General features: G+C 34.5%; 1 long non-coding RNA gene across 3 annotated transcripts in view; it reads left to right on the forward strand.

Annotated features, from left to right (window-relative positions):
* The window catches only part of LOC140709042 (uncharacterized), a 95,735-nt gene that overhangs the window by 70,500 nt on the left and 4,970 nt on the right, over positions 1–20,265 (forward strand). Inside the window, exon 3 of one of the 3 annotated variants that reach the window (XR_012089377.1) lies at positions 1,319–2,037. The exons of the other annotated variants lie outside the window; for them this stretch is intronic. This is a non-coding gene — a long non-coding RNA (uncharacterized lncRNA). Of the gene's footprint in view, positions 1–1,318; positions 2,038–20,265 lie in introns of those variants that run through there. 3 annotated transcript variants of the gene reach the window in all.

Below are 20,265 nucleotides of genomic sequence, written 5' to 3' on the forward strand. Positions count from 1 at the left end.
TTTGATAAACATATATAAATGGTGAAAGACTAAACATATATTTACAAAATATAATTTTAAAAATAATTGTATCAGTTTATAAATTGCTTTATATAAAATAGACATAAATATAAAAAAAGACTTGCTTTGTCAATAATTTCTTAGCTGCAGAAAACATTTTAAAATAATTTTGAATAAACTCTTTCTGCACTGTTACAAAGGATAACTATAAAAATGGAAAATGTTACTGCTTTTATTGAATGAGAAAATAAAAAATATTAATCACATCTATTAAATATTTTATACAAAACTGCTTCTTTCTAAGATTTAGAATCACATGAATCTTAAAAAGATTAGTTAATACTCTTTTGGTGTCTAGCATATTCATATTCATTCTAACTAAAATATGACTGAAACCTGTATTTCATTAAAAATTCTGCCCTAAAATGCAGTTGTTTGATTATCTATTCTTACAAAGAGCTCAGTAGCTCATTTCTTTGTTTTATAATTCTGTGTCCCGTAGGATCCTAAAAACTTTCACTTACAGATACTATATACATTTTTTTATCGTAATTTAGCTGGAATAACTTTTGCCAAAATTTTATTTCCTGGTTTCTTAACAGCAGTAGCAGTGATATATGATTTATAAGAATAAAATAGACAGATGGGGTTTTATTTCCTATATCATGATTTTGACTGGAAGAAAAGTAGAGTTTTACTAATCAAGAAAAAACTCACACGTGTGAATGTGCACACACACACACATTCAATATCACTGCTGGTTCTTGATCGATGAATTTGTTCTGAATGTATAAATACAATAAAATTCTATTTTTCTTTTCTCTTCAGCCTCTATGTTCCGAAGTAAATATTCACAATATTCTGGCTTCATGTGGTATAAATGTGCTGTTCATATTTGTACTCCATTGATTTTGGCTTTAATTCAGCCTTCAAATTTTCTGTCAATTAAATATAGAACAAATGTTTATTAACTCATTTCATTTCACCAGAGTGTTTCAGCTCAGAGACTACAGTTTATTATATTTCAAATTTTGAAAGGTTAACATAATGGATTATAAAACTGATTTTAGATATTTTCTTATTCCTTACTCAAATAAAACTGTTGATTTTGAATGCATTTTTGAAACATGATGTTTAAATATCTTAACTTTAGCTGTTGCTGAAAACTCAGTTCCATAAACACAAGAAAGATTATTAGCAGGTGTTATGTTAACTTGCAAAGCAGTTTGGGGGAAGTGGGAAAATAAAGACATTGTTTCAGAGTATAAGATTTCCCTTCTTTTGCCTCAGGGGTAATTCAAGGTTATTTTTTTTTCAGGGATAACTGGCAGAGAAGAAATTCAAGTCATTTCTCAGGATTAAGGCCATATTAATAATTTGATGAGGAAAATGAGGACATGACATAATTGCTGAAATGTGCATTTATGAGTAGACATTTTCACTCTATCACTTGCAGGGATCACCATAACACATAAATCTAGTTGAAACTAAATCTCTCAAATTCTGTTAAATATATTCATATTTTAGTATCCTCTCCTCCAAACATACCGGACTTCTAATACTGTCAGTAGTATAGCTACCAACAGCATAGCTATTCATGGCCACTATCATTAATTTTCACTAAATTCATGTTTATCAATTACCATTTCAATGATCAATTATCAATATTTATCGTCTCCCCTTTACAAATGATAAAAGCTGAGTTTCGGAAAGTCCAAATGACTAAATTAAAATAATGCTCAACATCTTTGCAAAGACAGCTGATGTTCTCTTCTTTATGCCACCAGGTCATGACATAGTCAAACCTTCATGTCTTTGTGCATGACTTTTACACCAGATGACATCTTTTCCTTTTTCTTTTTTACGTACTGAATTCATATAATTTCTTTAAGATTCATTATGAACATCCATGCAGCTCAAGTACTTTTTCCTTTGTGAAGTCCTAATCAAGTAAATGCTGCACTCGTTCCTCTTATCTATTAGGATATATTATATTTCATAGTAGTTTTGATATAATTGAATCTTATATAAAGATGATGAAACCCTTATAATCAGTGTTTTGTGTTGTTTGTCTTCATTTCCATAACATCTAACATGAACTTTACACATACATAATAGCTACACAACAGGAAAGTTTTAATTCCTAAATACTGAAATGATAATCTATGATGTCCGAGTAGTTTATGCAGGTGAAAATCAGAATAAAAATTATACATGTATATTATAAAATATTTTCAATGTTATGTGAGTGGGATGCTGCACCCAAACAAAAGTTAAGATACAGGAAGTGATTATTGTCCCCCAAAGCATAAGCAGTGGGCAGTATATGTCCAGTGCTTTAAAAACGATAAAGAGAAAATGAGTTCTCACCTTTTGCTCAGGTGATAAAAAATATCATCATCCCAGGGGCTCTTTCTTAAATAAATAAATATAAATTTTCAAGGTGAGGCTGTCACAATGCATGAATGTCAACTTTACAGGAGCCAAGCCTATGAATTACTAATGTAAGATACAGCCCCTGCTATTATGGGAGCAGATTCCTGCACCAAATGGATTGCCTTTCATTGGGAGCTCTTAGCACAATCACTAGCTCTAGAGACATCTTTGATTGCATCTACAGATAAGAATGGGTGTGGTCTGCGGCCTCAAAAGGAATAGTATTCACTTGGTAGAGTTTGCAGCTGCTTGGATTAAAGAAGGAATGTTCCTGCTAAGATCAAGGCAATGGTCCTCCAAGGATCTGGCTGACCCTGCTGGGATAAGGAAGCTGTTGGGGGAGGCTCTGAGATTCCTGATATACACATGCCCTGTTCATTTGAGGACACAGCTAAAGTGTACCAGAGTATACTCTCATTCTTTAATTGCCATATCTGGCTCAAAATAAGAGTTTTTATTAACTCAAAATTATCTTTTTCTAGATGGGTTTTGGAGCTGAATTTCATTACTCTGTAGTAATCTCTGATAAGTATGAGAGCTCATGCACATAAAGGCCCCTTGAATTAAGGCAAATATTTTATTTCACATCTCTTCAAAATAATGAGGATTTCATGAGACCAAATGATTTATAGTCCCCTTAATATCACTGTCACATTTTGAATCAGGGTAGTATACTAGATTTTCAGCTTTTCTCCCCACTTGGATGGGTTCTTCAACAAAGAATGCATCTTACAATGCATAGCTTAAAAATGTTTTAAGTGACAGGAAACCCCAAATGCTTAGGTACTAATGTGAATTTCATTTCACTAGAATGATGAAACCTTTAATGCTATTTTGGAAATGCATTCACCAGGCAAATTCATCATATTTTGTGCCATATGCAAATGTATGTTTAATGTTTCTCTTTTTTTTATTATTATACTTTAAGTTCTAGGGTACATGTGCATAACGTGCAGGTTTGTTACATATGTATACTTGTGCCATATTGCTGTGCTGCACCCATCAACTCGTCAGCACCCATCAACTCGTCATTTACATCAGGTATAACTCCCAATGCAATCCCTCCCCCCTCCCCCCTCCCCAGGATAGGCCCCAGTGTGTGATGTTCCCCTTCCCGAGTCCAAGTGATCTCATTGTTCAGTTCCCACCTATGAGTGAGAACATGTGGTGTTTGGTTTTCTGTTCTTGTGATAGTTTGCTAAGAATGATGGTTTCCAGCTGCATCCATGTCCCTACAAAGGACACAAACTCAATCGTTTTTTTATGGCTGCATAGTATTCCATGGTGTATATGTGCCACATTTTCTTAATCCAGTCTGTCACTGATGGACATTTGGGTTGATTCCAAGTCTTTGCTATTGTGAATAGTGCCGCAATAAACATACGTGTGCATGTGTCTTTATAGCAGCATGATTTATAATCCTTTGGGTATATACCCAGTAATGGGATGGCTGGGTCATATGGTACATCTAGTTCTAGATCCTTGAGGAATCGCCATACTGTTTTCCATAATGGTTGAACTAGTTTGTAATCCCACCAACAGTGTAAAAGTGTTCCTATTTCTCCACATCCTCTCCAGCACCTGTTGTTTCCTGACTTTTTAATGACTGCCATTCTAACTGGTGTGAGATGGTATCTCATTGTGGTTTTGATTTGCATTTCTCTGATGGCCAGTGATGATGAGCATTTTTTCATGAGACTTCGAGGGGGGCGGAGCATAATGTTTCTCTTTTAAAGACCTCAAAAATCTATTAATTTTTATCTATAAACAAATTTTATGTTTTCCAAAGAAGTGTCAGTAATGAACTCATAATATTCTTAAAACATTATAGACAATATTTTAATGAGGAAAATATTGATGAGCAATGACAGGACGGCATAGCAGGGAGGGACATATGTATTAGGAGAGTCAGGAAGCTGCACAGCAAGGTGACCGCTTATACATTTAGAATAACATATAGAAGTCAGACAAGGGCAGGAAAGAATTGGTAGGACAGAAAAGGGTAGAGAACAATATGTAGAAAAGGCTGTCACATCATAGAAACAGCAAATTGTTTGGTGTGTCTAGAACAGCAGAAAGGGTGAGCACTATATCTACAAAGGTCTTCTTGTCATGCTAAGAAGTTTGAGATTAGTCACTAAAGAAAATAAATAGCAGAAAATAATCTTATAAAAGCACCCTGACACAAAGTTCAAGGAGATGAGAAGAAGGGAGACATACAGGCAGCTGTGTAATCATTTAGTTAGTAAAGAATGACTGCTGGCTGGGCACAGTGGCTTATGCCTGTAATCCCAGAACTTTGGGAGGCAGAGTTGGGAGGATTGCCTGAAGCCAGGTGTTTGAGACCAGCCTGAGCAACATAGTAAAACTTGGTCTCTACAAAACAAAAATAAAAATAAACAAAATAATACAAAAAGATGAAAGCTTTAATTAAATGTGGTTGGCAATAGTGCAAAGGAAGATACTGCCTGGTTGTAAATTTCTATGTAAATGTACATTTCTAAATACATCTATATACACACACTTCTTTTGTGTAGAACACTGGTAGATAAACTTAAATTAGGATATTTCTCTTCCTCAATTAAAATCCACATTCACCTAATCATAGTAACAAAAAACCATAAAGTAACTATCTGGTTTTCACAAAATTGTATGGTGTCATCTCTACATCTGGCTATAGAATTCAGTTCACAAATACTTTAGATTATTTCAATACTTATCAGTAGCCTTTCTAAAGTATATAGATATTGGTCTTTTATTTCCTTTATAAAATTTACATTAAAATTTTACACACAATCTTATTTAGCTTTTTCAATTTGATTCAGACTTACCTGGGTATGAAATATGTTTAATACAATTACAGGGCTGAGGAGCCTTGGGCAAACTGGCGCCTACTAGATCCTCTTTGGTCCATCTCTAGGCATCTGAGGTGATGCCTCTACAGCAGGGTCCACCAAGTAGAGGCAGAATTAGGTGTCAATACCTGCCTTGTCTGGCAGGTCACAGGCAGCCAGCTGTGAGGGACCGGATGACAGGTCACACACCCTCTGGGCCAGCAGTAGTAATGGATGAAAACTGTCAGATTTGATGCTGATGACAGCATCCACCAGCAGCAAATGGGTTTCTAACCACCAACAGGGATCCCATGAATATGGTGAAAGTGTGTATGTGTTAGTGGGGGTGCAAGGATGGGAACTGGTGATGGGGTACAACACCACAGGGACTGTAATTTTGAGCGAATGACACCTTATATACCAGGAACTGATTAGCTTGGAGAAATGATTACTTCTATAATAAGAAAAGCATTCTCTCTGTTTTTTTGGTTCTTAGCCTTATAATTATTTTGAAAGATTATATTGTATCTACTGTTTGCTTTCAGATTGTTCAGTGATCTTTACCCAAAACCAATAAAATTCTTACTTGCCTAAGAATTGTTAAACACTGGAATAGGTCATTGAGAAACAGTGAGAAATCTCTTTGAAGGGGACACTTCAATATTCTCCATGTCTTTTGAAAAGATTAACTGAGGCTATAAGCATTCCTAATTGAAAGTAATGAGATAAACTAAATGTTGTATTTGGTTTGCTCTCTAACTTGTTCAATGTAAAAATTTATACTGCTAAGCTAGCCTTAAATTTCATGGAAATACTTTCTTTTAATTAATCTTATCACCTATTAGATTTGGGCCTTGACTCAGTGTGTTGAAAATATCAAGATTTTTGCCCACTTGATGTGTATTTTTGTATTTCCAGTGGCTTTTTCATCCAACTCATTTCCATTGCTCTGGTTGACCTTTGCAGAGGGGTAGGCAGCAATTTCATCAAATTGGTGTTAGATTTTCACAATATGGGTTTTGTCAGACCTCAATTTGCTTCTGTTTTGAATAAACCATTCCTGAAAATTCTATTTTACTTCTACAAAGATGTGACATAAAAATTAATTTAACATTACACTCTTCAACGTTAAGTTTGCAATTGTGGAAAGAATATGAAGAGTACAGAAATCAAGCCACTTTCATATTCTTGGAGGTCACATAAGGCCAATAACTTGGTTTGTTCTCTGCTGCTATAACTGAATGCCAAAGACTGGGTAATTTATATAGAATAGAGATTGATTTATCTCATAGTAATGGAGGCTGGGAAATCCAAGATCATGGTACTGGCATTTGGTGAGGGTCTTCTTGCTGCATCATAACATGACTGAGGGCGTCACGTGATGAGACAAAGCAAGCCAGGTAGCTAAACTCTCTGTCTCTTCTCATAAAGTCACTAATGCCATCATGGGAGAGGGCCCACCCACATAACCTCATTTAATAGTAATTATCTTTCAAAGGCCCCACCTCCAAATACCATTAACATATGAGTTTGGAGACTAAGTTTCTAACACAACAACTTCTGAGAGACTTGCTTGGTCAAACCATAGCAGCCAGGGCTCCCATTCTGTGAATTTGAAGGTGAACGTTAAATCTGTTGAACTGTTAGCAAAAAATGTCTGTCATGCCAAAGGCTTGCTTGCAGAATTTCTTTGCAGTTTAATGTTGGAGAAAAGGCCTGAAATCAACTAACAGATGGAAACTAGCTAAAGTAATTAAGCATTGAGAATTTAATCCCTCTTTACACAGCTGTAGTGAATGTTAAATCATACATTTGACCAATGAGATAAGGCAAAGAGAGAAATGCATTTCTGCTAACAATAACCCATATATTTATATACTCAAACTATTCCTGAACAAGGGCATAGACCCTGGATATCACCGTGGTAAGAATAATTTCATTTTATTTCATTCAAATTCTTCAAAATATGCCTACAGAGAATTTTGAGTTCTAAAAGCAATTATTCTGTTATTATTTGTTCAATATTCTGTGTTTTAGTTTAAATATAAGAATGCTTCTTTAGTTACATCAATTTAGTTGTCAAATTATAAGGGATATAGAAACTGATATGTTATTACTCACATAGGTGACCTTGAATAAATATTCTATCTTTGCCATTGTTTGGGAAGTGCGTTTTTCTATGACTTTAAAATAGTACATTTGTAATTATAAATAATGTAACTAAAGATAGGCTTATACCTTCAGAATATCTAATCTAATTTATCTAATTGAAATAATTTTATATAACACCTGACTCTCACAGATGTAGCTTTGTATCACATCATTACTGATAATTAAATTGAAATATGTTAAATAATATTATCCTCTTCTCATAAAAGTTATTTGAACAGTAGGAGTGACAAAATAAAATATTATTAGCTTATACCATGAAATACAAAATAGGTATCCACAAGCCATATTAATATAAATAAATGGTTGAATACATACATTAAAAAAGGAGGAGGTTATTAATTTCCCATTTAGAAGAATTTCAAATACTTTATGTAGATACTCTAATCCCTTAAGAAGGAGCATAACTTCTCTTTTCTTAAGTATGTGCTGGGAATAGTGATTTCCTTCCAAAGAGTTCAGCAAGGCAGGGCCAGGGGAAGAGTAACTTTACAGTGGAGAAATCTGACAAACACTGCGTTAACCATGTGGTCAAGGTCAACGCCAACAATGACAAATCATGCCAATAGTAAGTACCCTTGATATGACGTGATGAAAATGGCATTTTACCGGTGTGGTCTTCCTCCCAAAATAGGTAACCCTAGTCTAATCCTGAGCAAAATCTCAGACAAGTTCCAATAAAAGGGCAGCCTACAAAACACCTGACCAGTACTCCTCATAGCTGTCAAAATGATCACAACCAAGAAAGCTTGAGAAACTGTCACAGCCAAGAGGAGCCTAAGGAGCCATGAGGACTAAATGTAATGCATACTGGATGAAATACTGGAACAGAAGAAGATCACTGGGTAAAAACGAAAGACATCTGAATAAAACATGGACTTTAGTTAATAATAATACATCAGTATTACTTGGTTAATTGTAACAAATGTACCGTACTAACCAAGAAGATGTTAAAATAGGAAACTGAATGCAATATCTATTTGATTTCTCTGTAAATCTAGAACTGATATACAAATAAAGACTATTTAAAAAATATATATTTAAAAAATTTCATACACATTAAATTTTCAAAAAATCATTTGAACACTTGATTTGGTACAAATTAAGTTATTAATGAACTAAGTAAACGTTTTCAAAACTCTGATGAAGAAACTAATGAATTCATGAAATTACTAATCAAATCAATTAAAACAAAACTTATGTGAGATTTAATATTTGATAAAGATACTGTTTATATAACTTTTATGGTATAACATTATTGGTTCTTTAATTAAATGTTTTGTTTTTCAGATTTATAAAATAAATTTTATCTTAAGCTATAAGTTCAATAAGAATTTGTTCTCTTTATAGTAGGATACAATTGGAAACAGTTGTATTACCAAGGCTTTGAATAGGAGGCCATATTTTAAATTATTTATAGGTACTGCCGACAAAGTCTAAAGTCTACTTTGATTTGAATTTCTAGCCCTGCATATTTTTAAAAGTTCAATCTGAGATTCTTATGTGGTCAGTTACTAGTCTCCTTGCACTTATGTAAATGATCAGGTCAAATCTAAAAAAACTCTATTTACTTTACAAAAAATCTGTCTTTTATTACCTCTGGTAGAAATCAGGGTGACTATGGAGAAGAAAATGATGTTTCTGAGGAAAAGCTATAAAACAGCTGTTATTAGATTGTAACTTTGTGTATTGTTGCAGGTTTTTACTATCTGCCTGTAGACTAGACTAGATCATGAATTACCATAGTTTCCTCCACTGTCTGGCTGCAACTCTCCAACTAAGAAAAATAACTGCTCTCTTCCTGAGACCTCATAAGCAGAAACGGTGTGAATTTTAAGGAACACATCTTGTGCCTCATGTAGGGGCCACACAGAAAGTTCAACAGATCACCTGATACCACATCCAGAGACTTTTTGACTGCGAACCAGGACAAGACGTTCAGAACTTCATGCTGTGGGCAACGTTCTCCAAGATGTTGGAACAAGACTGCATATCATGAATAGGCCAATCATGACACGGTGGATAAAGAAAATGTGGTGTATATACATCATGGAACACTATGTAGCCATAGAAAAGAATGAGATCATGTCTTTTGCGGGAACATGGATGGAGTGGAGGCTATTATTCTTAACAAACTAATGCAGACACAGAAAACCAAATACCAGATATTCTTTCTTATAAGTGGGAGCTAAATGATAAGAACATATGAACACAAAGAAGGAAACAACAGACACTGGAGTCTACTTGAGGGTGGAGTGTGGGAGGAGGGAGAGAAGCAGAAAAGAGAACTATTGGGTACTGAACTTAATACCTAGATGATGAAATAATTTGTAAACAAACACCCTTGACACGTTTATCTATGTAACAAACCTTCACATGTACCCCTGAACCTAAAATGAGTTAAAAAAAGAAAAACATAAAAACAGACACCATATTATAATAAAACTATTACCTTTCTTAATGCTTACATTTTCACTTGACATAAGGTAGTAGTAAAATTTCACAGGTGTAGTTGTAGGTATAGTAAAATTTCACAGGCAGCAGCTACTGTGGATAAGTTGACAACACCTGATTTAATAAATCCTTTAGTACAACTCGTGGGTAACTTTGGCAACACCCCCAATGCAACTTTAAGTTCAAATTGTACTAATGCTCTCTTTGTATAACACTATCTGCTTTAGTTTAACCCAGTTATGGAATACTAAATTATAAGATTGTTAATGCAGCTGCATTACAGAACAGGCTCAATGACCACAACTCTCAATCAGTTCCCCATGGCCTAATTTGTTTAGTTCATTGCCTTTAGGCTTGGACTCTTGATGCAGAACCATTGTGCAAATTGGATTTGTTATGATCCTGTTGGTTTTCTTTTACATTATCTTCTTTAAACTTTGTACCAGTTGCCTGTACGATCTCTGCTGAAACAATGTTTCTTACAGAATAGTGTTAGCTCAGGACTTTGAGATGCTAGTCAACACCTACAGTACAAATAAAATTGAACTTAATGGACTCCAGGCAGACTTAGCCCGAAAGCCACTCCTTCCAAACCTCCTTGTTGCTCCAATGTGGCTAAAGTGATTTTGACACTGACTCCTAGTCTCCAAGCACTTCCCTCTAGCCAACAGCTGGGACAGGTCCATCTTGGCACAGAGAAACAATTACAACCTAACTGCAGGATGACTGACCAGCGATGCTTTTGGAAAAAGACCCTGATGAAAAGAGGGAGAAATGTGAAAGCTGTCAGAAGCAAAACAGAATCACTTGTGTTAGACCCCAAAATAATAAATAAATAAATAAATAAATAAATAAATAAATAATCCAGAAGGTTAAGAAGGGAGGGCTCTCACACACATGCCTATGGTAGACTCTCTGAAGAGCTCTCATGCTTATGTGCCTGTGACAACAACTTTTGCCAAGGACTTTTCAAACTGTAGCTTGCTACAGGAGTCACAAGGACAGCTAGCCGGATGCTTAAGAGCCATTGCTTGACACTGTCTCTACTAACGAACTGGCATCAACTCCTGTGATAAACCCTTGTAACCCATGTTCTTTTTGTCATAAAACAACTTATGTGCACTTCTCCTTTGGCCTTTTTTATTTTTATTTTATTTTATTTTCAGAGGCAGTCTTGCTGTGTCACCCAGGCTGGAGTGGAGGGGTGAGATCATCTCTTCCCTTTCTGCAACCTCTGAATATGTGTGTGGTCCCTATAGCCTACATACCCCAGATTTGCTAATCCCCTGTGACTCCCAAATAAATTCAGTATCTTTGGAAAATTTCTCCCTGTTATTGAGGTTGATACCACTAAAATATCTAAAGAAAAATCATGTAATTCATGAAATCAAACTTTCAGTGTCATGTATTTGTTTTTTTTGTTTTCAATTGATAACAGTTTTGAGCTTCTTGATTTCTCAAGGATGAAACACTAATTCAAACATCCATGAACTACAAAATAAAGAGAAAACTTTATTTGCTGACAGATTGCTAAAAAACATCCCACAAGGTTTCAAATTTGTTATGTGCTTTTTGTTCAATTTAAATATGTTTTTTAAACTCAGAGGAATTTGTCTTCATATTATTTTTTAGCTTTCTCTTTGGTAAGTAATAAACATTTTCTGCCTGGCATAGCCTGGAGAGTTGAAAGAATGTATGTAGATTTACTTTCAGGAAGGGCATGTCCATTGCAATATATTGCTGTTTCATCACATCAACATGTTAATACACTGGTTAATCTCTTCCTCTTCAAAATGCCCACAGAACTTTGTTCCTAATCATATTTCAGGAATAATCAATGTGAACCTTTTTATAAGCACTTCTTCTGTCTCTACTTTCTCCTTTGCAATTGTGGTAGGTAAGAAGTTAGCCATCTGTTTGTGACAACCGCTTGCCCAAATAGTCTGGGAATTGCTGACAGTAGAGATCGGTTTAACTCACTCATTTTTATCTCTTCTGCAGCATGTATCATATAGAGATTTACTTATTTATTACTCAAAAAATAGCTATATATTGAAATTCAGTTGAATGTAGTAAAGATGGGTTTAGACAAAGAAGAGGTAATCAAGGAGAGAGCAAACGGTCATTGTTATCCTAAATGTCACTTTAAAAATTCTCATTTCTGAGATTACTCTAAGAATATTGTTCATTTTTGTCCTTAGTGTCCCTAATGCCATTCATGGCACCTCCTAAAAGATGGATAAATGCTGTATAATAACACTGATGATGATAAAGACATAATTCTATGAATTGTCTAACTTCTACAAGTAATAATATATGTTTGCGCTTCATTTACCATATCCACAACTGCCATTAATAGTCTCTGTGGTCTAATGTCCCATCTCCATATCATGCTTTTAGCCATTCTTCAATCACTTATCACAACAGAAAGGAAAGTTCCACTACAAATATGCAAAATATCCCAGATCAGTACCGCAGAGTCTCTTTCTGAATTATTTTACTTTACCATGATAACTCGATTTTCCATCAAAGTGTTCAGGATGCTCATGCTCTCACTAGCTACCTCCTGTGCTGAAATCTGAACCAAAGAAAAAATGCAATATCACTTCTTTAAACTACCACGGTTACCTGCAGTTTAAGATTTTCAATTAACTCTGGGATGAAAGGATTTAGCTATGTTGGAAAGAATTTCAGCGATCATTGAGCAAGTCAGGAAGGCATATTTTAGAAGCATGGATCTAATTTTCTGAAATCCCATCACCTAGGCAGCAGCATATTCTGTGCCCTTCTGAGTCCAGCTCTGTTGTTCCTATTACTCAGCACATCATTTTCAGGACTTGAAACGTCCTTGACCCTGGGAAAACAAGCAGTTTCAAAGTATCATATCTTTGCAAAAATGTGAAGTTTATAATGAAATTCCTTGTTGTAGTACTTCAATATCAATGTTATTGTGAGATTTAATCAGAGCATGTTGAGATATTTTAAAAATGGCACTCAACCAATAAAAAATGTTTTCCTTTACTTGTCACCGTCTATCGTATTATAAACTAGAAAAAAATACCTTTTGATATTTGCAGGGAAAAGTACATGGGGGGGAATGCTAAGTGCTTTATGATAGAATAATGGAAATATTCAAAATTAATTCATGAAAGCAAGTAGTTTTACAATGCAAGTCATAAAAACTGTACTTGATGAACGGTACTTGTTCAGAATTAATGTTCACATTTTTGCAAAGTTGTGTCTGTCATTTAGATGGAGGTGATTTCACTTTAGATTTGCCAGTTCACTTAACCTCATGATTCTCTTCTATAATGTTTTGCCATTTTTCACATTTTCAATTTCTGTAGTGCTCGTTGGCAACAATGATTCACTGCCTAGAAAAAGTGCCGGAATACGTGATATTATATCCCTAAATCCTCATATTACTTAGTATTTTTCTTTGTTGTTTTCCATTGCCTACAAACTTTAATATAAACTAACTTTTGGGGTCTTTAATAAATTTACTGTTACATTAGAAGTGATTTCTATTTAGTATTAATTGCAGTTTTCACTACGTAAAAAAAAAAAAAAAATCTATGCACTATCTGAAGTAAAGTTGTAAAAACCGATTCTAAAAGGCAAAAGAGTCATTTATAGCCTTGAGACTGGAAAGAGAGAAGGAAAAAGTTGTTTACAATTTAGTTATGTCCAAGTGCTTCATTAATTCTAGTTGGCTAGTATGAGTCATAATGATCAAACAAATCATCATCCTTTTAAGACAGAAATAGAAAACTTTACAATTTTGACGTTTTTAGCTGCCATGTTTTCTTACAGAATTTCGATGATAGGTCAGTTTTTGCCTGATCACTTACCTTTACAAATTCTACAACACAGGATATAGTCTCTTTCTTCAATTTCTTAGTTTCAGGGTACTCAAGTGCTCAACAAACACTGCCAGAGGAGGGAAAAAAAAAAAAAAACTTCTTAATACATAACTCAAATAAATACATTTTCATCTGGAAAGCAATTAAAATGAAGTTATTTTAGTCTTGATTTTCAAATGAGACCCAGAATATAGATTCTACCTTTCAAAGCGAGATTCAAGACCTCTTGTTAAGTCTTAGTAAAACTTACAAATGTGTCGACTTACCAAAGAGGATGGAAAGGCTAACCATGGAAGGAGCTTCAATGGGACAACCTACATAGTTTGATATTTGTTTCCTAGAGCTTCCAAAACGTAATCAACCAATATTCAACACACACCTGAGAAACAGACACATATGTTGGCTGACTAATGTGATCACGGGTAAAGGAGAGACATTACAGGTGTGCAGTTTCTGACTATGTCAAGTCAAAGGTCCTGTGAGTGCCTCCCATGGGCATTGAGGGAGGGGAAGCCAGCGTGGAGTTGCCATAGATCCGGTCTAGGATGGCATCTGAGAGAGCAATGAGAAGTGCAATAGACATGAGAAAGAGAAACAGAAGGGGAAGCAGCAGCACCTGAACATGTACTGCCAGAAGCTTCCATCCTCCACCACAAAGGAGTGACAGAGGGAAGAAGTGTGCAAATTTCCAGCCCCCCAGCAAACCGGCTCAGCAGAGAAAGGAACAGCTGTAAAGAACTGCCAAGCACAAGAAGGGAATAAGCAAGAGTGCTGCTCTCATTCCTTACAACCTGAAATCCAGAGGGTTCAGAAACCACAGTCAGCGAGGCAGAATGGAAGCATCAGGTGGGGAAAGAGAGAAGAGAACAGCCTCAGGCCTTTACCATGATTGGCTCATAGCAAAACAGGACTGGAGTGTGCTTAACTTCGAATAGAGCTGGAAGATTTATGAATAACTGGAATCGGAAATATTCACCTGAGTCAGTTTTTGTGACTAGAAACAATGAAAGTCTTCTTATGTGAAAGTGTTACTGGGAGGGAGTCCAGGTTCTTGGCGTTTTGAAGAACAAATAAGACAAAACACACAAACAAAGCAACAAAAGGAAAGCACAGATTTATTGAAACGAAAAGTACACTTCACAGAGGGGGAGCTAGTTTGAGCAAGAGGCTCAAGAGTGCTGGTTACAAAATTTTCTGGAGTTTAAATACACCCCTAGAGGTTTCCCATTGGTTACTTTGTGTATACCCTATGTAAATGAAGTAGTGGCCTGCGATCAGTCTGATTAATTGTGGAAAGTGACCAAATCAGAGGCTGAAGTGAAGTTATAAATTTATACTCCTATACGAATGAAGACTTGCCCTACGACCAGGCTGACTGGTTGTGGGAGGGGACTAATTAGAGGATCTTTCAATTTTTCTTCTGCCACAGCAGAAAAAATCAGGGGGGATTGCAAATGGAGTAGCCTCTGGTCCTTTTGTTACTTGGGCGTGGGAAGTTGAGTTTTTCCTTTTGATTTAGTTCTAGGAAGTTAGCCTGAATTGGTCTATTTTACTCTATGAGGACTTTTTCTTTAACCTAATGGAGAACATTCGGAGGTGAACAAAGTGAAAGAATTAACACATTAAGAAAAAATGAATAAGTCAATAAAACAATCAAAAAGCACTTTTTCTGCATCTAGGACACCAATAGACACATCAGTTGTATAGTTCCCTTTCTCCTAGACTCTCTACGTCTTCATAGTTACCTCTCAATTATAGCCCATATTTCCAAAATTATTACTTTACATGTCATTCTACTGAAAATGTCTTGAGTCTGGGGACTGTTTCTTATATTAGTAAAAAAAAAAAAAATGCATCTAAATACTATCAAATTCTGTATTTAGAAGAAACTTATGAAGATGAAAATATCTATAGTTCCATATGGCTTTTCATCCATTCAGATGCCCATCCTTGATATAAAGTTGTCATGACCGTCATTTATGCCTCTAAAGTTTCTGTATTATGAGACATATAAACTATTTATAATTATAGATAAGATGTACGTGACACAAAATTCTGTGAGAAATCACATGTTGAAAATTGTTTTATTAAAAATCACTTGAATTTTATCTGATTATATTACTCAAATTTATATTTACTTAGATATGACAATGAAGTTTTAAAGTACACACATACACACATATATATATGTATATGTATATATATAGCTAAATTAAGAGTGTCACCTCCATACAGGTAAACAAAATATGCGTGAAGTAAATAAAATTTCTCACAACAGTAGACAGATAATTCTGAGAAGTCAGTCATATGCTGTACACATTTTCCATTGGGATCACCAGTTTCCTTTTATTTCCTGTCTGGAAATTTTTCTCTTTATACATTTATGTATTTTTAATTTAGTTTTAAATACAAATTAAAATTGTATGTATTTATTGTGTACAACATGATATTTTGAAATATGTATAGTTCATGGAATGGCTAAATTAACCTAATTAACAGATGCATCACCTCACATACTTCTCATTTTTTTGGTGAAAAGACTTAAAATCTATTCACTTAGCAACTTAGCAATGTTCAAGAATACAATACATTTCTCTTGAATTACTCCTCTTAAATTTTGTATAATTTGACCAATATCTCCCTCCTCACACCTTCCAGGTCCTGGTACCATTATATTATCTACATCTGTGATTTCATCTTTTTTAGATTGCACATGTAAGTGAGATCAAATGGTATTTGTCTTTCTGTGTGGGGCTTATTTCACGTAACATAACGTCCTCCAGATTCATACATGTTGCCACAAATAACAGGATTTCCTTCTTTTTTCACAGTTTTGTAAAAATTATTTTTAAAAATTGTGTGGGTACATGGCAGGTGTTTATATTTATGATGTACATGAGATGTTTTGATACAGGCATGCAATGTAAAACAAGCACATCATGGAGAATGGGGTATCTATCTCCTCAAGCATTTATCCTTTGAGTTACAAACAGTTACATTATTTATTTTAAAATACGTGATTATGTTATTATTCTTGTACAGATTGAATAGTATTCTGTTGTTTATATATACTACATTTTTTAAAAATTCATTTTCTGTTGGCAGACACTTAGGTTTATCCTATATTTTGGCTATTGTAAATAATGCAGCAGTGAAGATGGGAGTGCAGATATTAATATCTCTTTGACATACTAATTTCCTTTTCCTTTAATATATACCCAGTAGTGGAATTGCTGGATCACACAGCAGTCCAATTTTTAACTTTTTTAGTTACCTCCATACTGTTTTCCATAATGTCTGTACATTCCCAGCCACTGTGAGCAAGGGTTCCCCCTTCTCCACATCTCTCCAACACTTGTTGTTTTGTCTTTTGGATAGTAAATGTTCTAATAGGTTTGAGGTGATATCTCATTGTGGTTTTTATTTGCATTTTTCTGATAATTAACATATATTAAGCATTTTTTCTCCTGTTGCTTATTTGTATCACTTTTCGTGAAAAATGTCTATTCAGTTCCTTTGCCTGTTTTTAATTAGGTTATTTGTATTCTTACTATTGAGTTGTTTAAGTTTCTAATATATTTCAGATACTAATTTCAGATATACGGTTTGTAAGTATTGTCTCCTATTCTGTAGGTTGCCTCTACACCTTGTTGGTTATTTTCTTGGCTATGCATAAACATTTTAGGTTGATAAAATCCCATTTATATATATTTTTTTTCTGCCTGTGCTTTTGTGGTTTTATCAAAAAATTTATTGCCCAGACCATTGCTGTAGAGTTTTGTTTCCTGTATTCTTAGAGTAGTTTTTACAGTTTCAGATCATACATTTAAGTCTTTAATCCATTGTGAGTTGATTTTTTTATATGGTGTGAAATAAGGTATAATTACATTTTTCTTTATGTGGATATTCGGTTGTGTCAACACTGTTTAATAGAGATACTGTCCTTTCCCCACTGTATGTTCTTGGCACTTTTGTCAAAAATCAATTAACTGTAAATGTGTGGCTTTATCTCTGGGCTCTCTATTCTGTTCCATTGATCTATATGTTCGGTTTTATGCTAGTACCATACTGTTCTGATTACTGTAGATTTGCAGTATATTTAGATGTCAGATAGTCTGATACATCCAGCTTAGTTCTTTTTGCTGAAGTTTGTTTTGGATATTCAGGGTCTTTTCTGGTTCTATGCAAATTTTAGGATTTCTTTTTTCTATTTCTGTGAAAAATGTCATTGATATTTTGATAGGGATTATATTGAATCTGTAGATTGCATTGGGAAGTCTGAACGTTTAAATAATTTTTTTTCAATTCATGATCATGGAATATTTTGCATATTCAACTTCTTTCATCAATATTTTATTGTTTCATAGTTCATGTCTTTCACCTCCTTATTTATATTTATTCCTATGTATTTTGTGTAGCTGTTGTAAATGTTATTATTTTCTTGATTTTTGGGGGGGGCACATACTTTGTTGTTATTTTATTAAAATGCTACTGTTTTTATGTTGATTTTGTATCCTACAACTTTGCTGAATTTGTTTATTAGTTCTAAAAATATTTTGTTGGTGTCTTTAAGGTCTTCTCTATATAAGGTTATATTGTCTAGAAACAAGGACAACTTAACTTCTTTCTTTCCAATTTGGATTCCTTTTATTTTTCTCGCCTACTTGGTGTGGCTAGGACTTCAGTACTATGTTGAATAAAAGTGGTAAGAGTAGGCATTCTTGTCTTGTTCCTGATCATAGAGAGAGAGGAAAAATATATAACTTTTACACATTGACTATGACATTAGCTGTAGATTTATCATATGTAGCCTTTATTCTTTTAAATTCCTCCTGTATCTAATTTGTTGTGAGTTTTTATCATAAAAGGACATGGAATTTTTTCAAGTGCTTTTTCTGCATCTATGAGATGATTATACGGTTTTTGTCCTGAATTCTGTTAATGTGGTGTATCTCATTTTAAAATTTGTTTGTATTGAACAATCAACACATCTTTGGAATAAATTCTACTTGGTAATGGTGAATGATTCTTTAATGTGATATTGAACTTGGCTTGCTAGTATTTTGTGGAGAGCTTTTCCATCTGTGTTCATCAGGGATATCGGCCCATAATTTTCTTTTCTTATGTATACTTTCCTGGCTTTGGTATCAGGGTAATGCCAGCCTCATAAAACAAGTTTGGAAGAGTTGCCTCTGCCTCTTCAATTTTTGGATTGGGATTAGTTCTTCCTTTTTTTAAATTTTTATTTATTCATTTCTTTTGAGATGGAGTCTCACTCTGTCACCCAGGCTGGAGTGCAGTGGCATGATCTCAGCTCACTGCAACCTCCACCTCCCATATTCAAGCAATCCTTTGCCTCGGCCTCCTGAGTAGCTGGGATTACAGGTGCCCACCACCACACCTGGCTTTTTTTTTTTTTTTGTATTTTTTAATAGAGACAGGGTTTCACCATCTTGGCCAGGGTAGTCTTGAACTCTTGGCCTTGTGATCCACTGCCTCGGCCTCCCAAAGTGCTGGGATTACAGGCATGAGCCACCGTGGCTGGTCTAGTTCTTCTTTGATGTTTGGTATAGTGTCACAGTGAAGGGATCAGGTCCCAGGCTTTCCTTTTTTAGGAAACTTTTTATTATATACTCATTCTCCTTACTCGTTATTAGTGTGTTCAGATTCTCTGTTTCCTCATAATTCAGTTTGATAGGTTGTATGTTTCTAGAAATTTTTCTATTTCTTCTAGAGTATCCAATTTGTTGTTGCATAATTGTTCACAGTAGTCTCTAATGATCCTTTGTATTTCCGCCGTGTCATTTGCGATGTCTCCTCTTTCATTTCTGATTCTATTTATTTGAGCCTTCTATGTTTTTTTCTTAGTCTAGCTTAAGGTTTGTCAATCTTGATTATCTTTTCAGAAACCCAATTCTAATTCTGTTGATCTTTTCTATTTTTGTTCTAGTCTCTAGTTAATTTATTTCTGCTCTAATCTTTATTTACTTTTTATCTATGATATTTGGGTTTACTTTTTCTTGCTAGTTTCTAGAGGTATCATACTAGGTTATTTGAGATTTTTTGCTTTTTTGATGTAGCTGTTTATTGCTATAAACTTCCCTTTTATAATTGCTTTTGCTGCACCCCAAAGGTTTTTTGTATGTTGTGTGTCCATTTTCATTAGTCTCAATATATTTTTAAACTTCCCTTTGAATTTCTTGTTTTGAACTATTGGTTGCTAAGGAAAATGCAGTTAAATTTCCATGTATTTTTAAATTCTCAAAAATTCTAGTTTATTGATTTCTAATTTCATACCACTGTCAGAAAAGTTGCTTGAGCTAAAGGCCAGTGCCTGTCCTAGACATCCATCAATTTACTACCGAGGTGTTACTGCTTCTAGGCATTTCAGTAGAGTAAGCAAGGAAATATGTGAGTGTGAGCTAATTTACATATGTGTGTATTCTATATCTATCAATCTATCCATTCTATTAATCTCTCTCTCTCTCTCTCATCTATCACTATGAATT

This window comes from Chlorocebus sabaeus, chromosome 18 (genome assembly GCF_047675955.1).
Source record: "Chlorocebus sabaeus isolate Y175 chromosome 18, mChlSab1.0.hap1, whole genome shotgun sequence".
Lineage (NCBI taxonomy): Eukaryota > Metazoa > Chordata > Mammalia > Primates > Cercopithecidae > Chlorocebus > Chlorocebus sabaeus.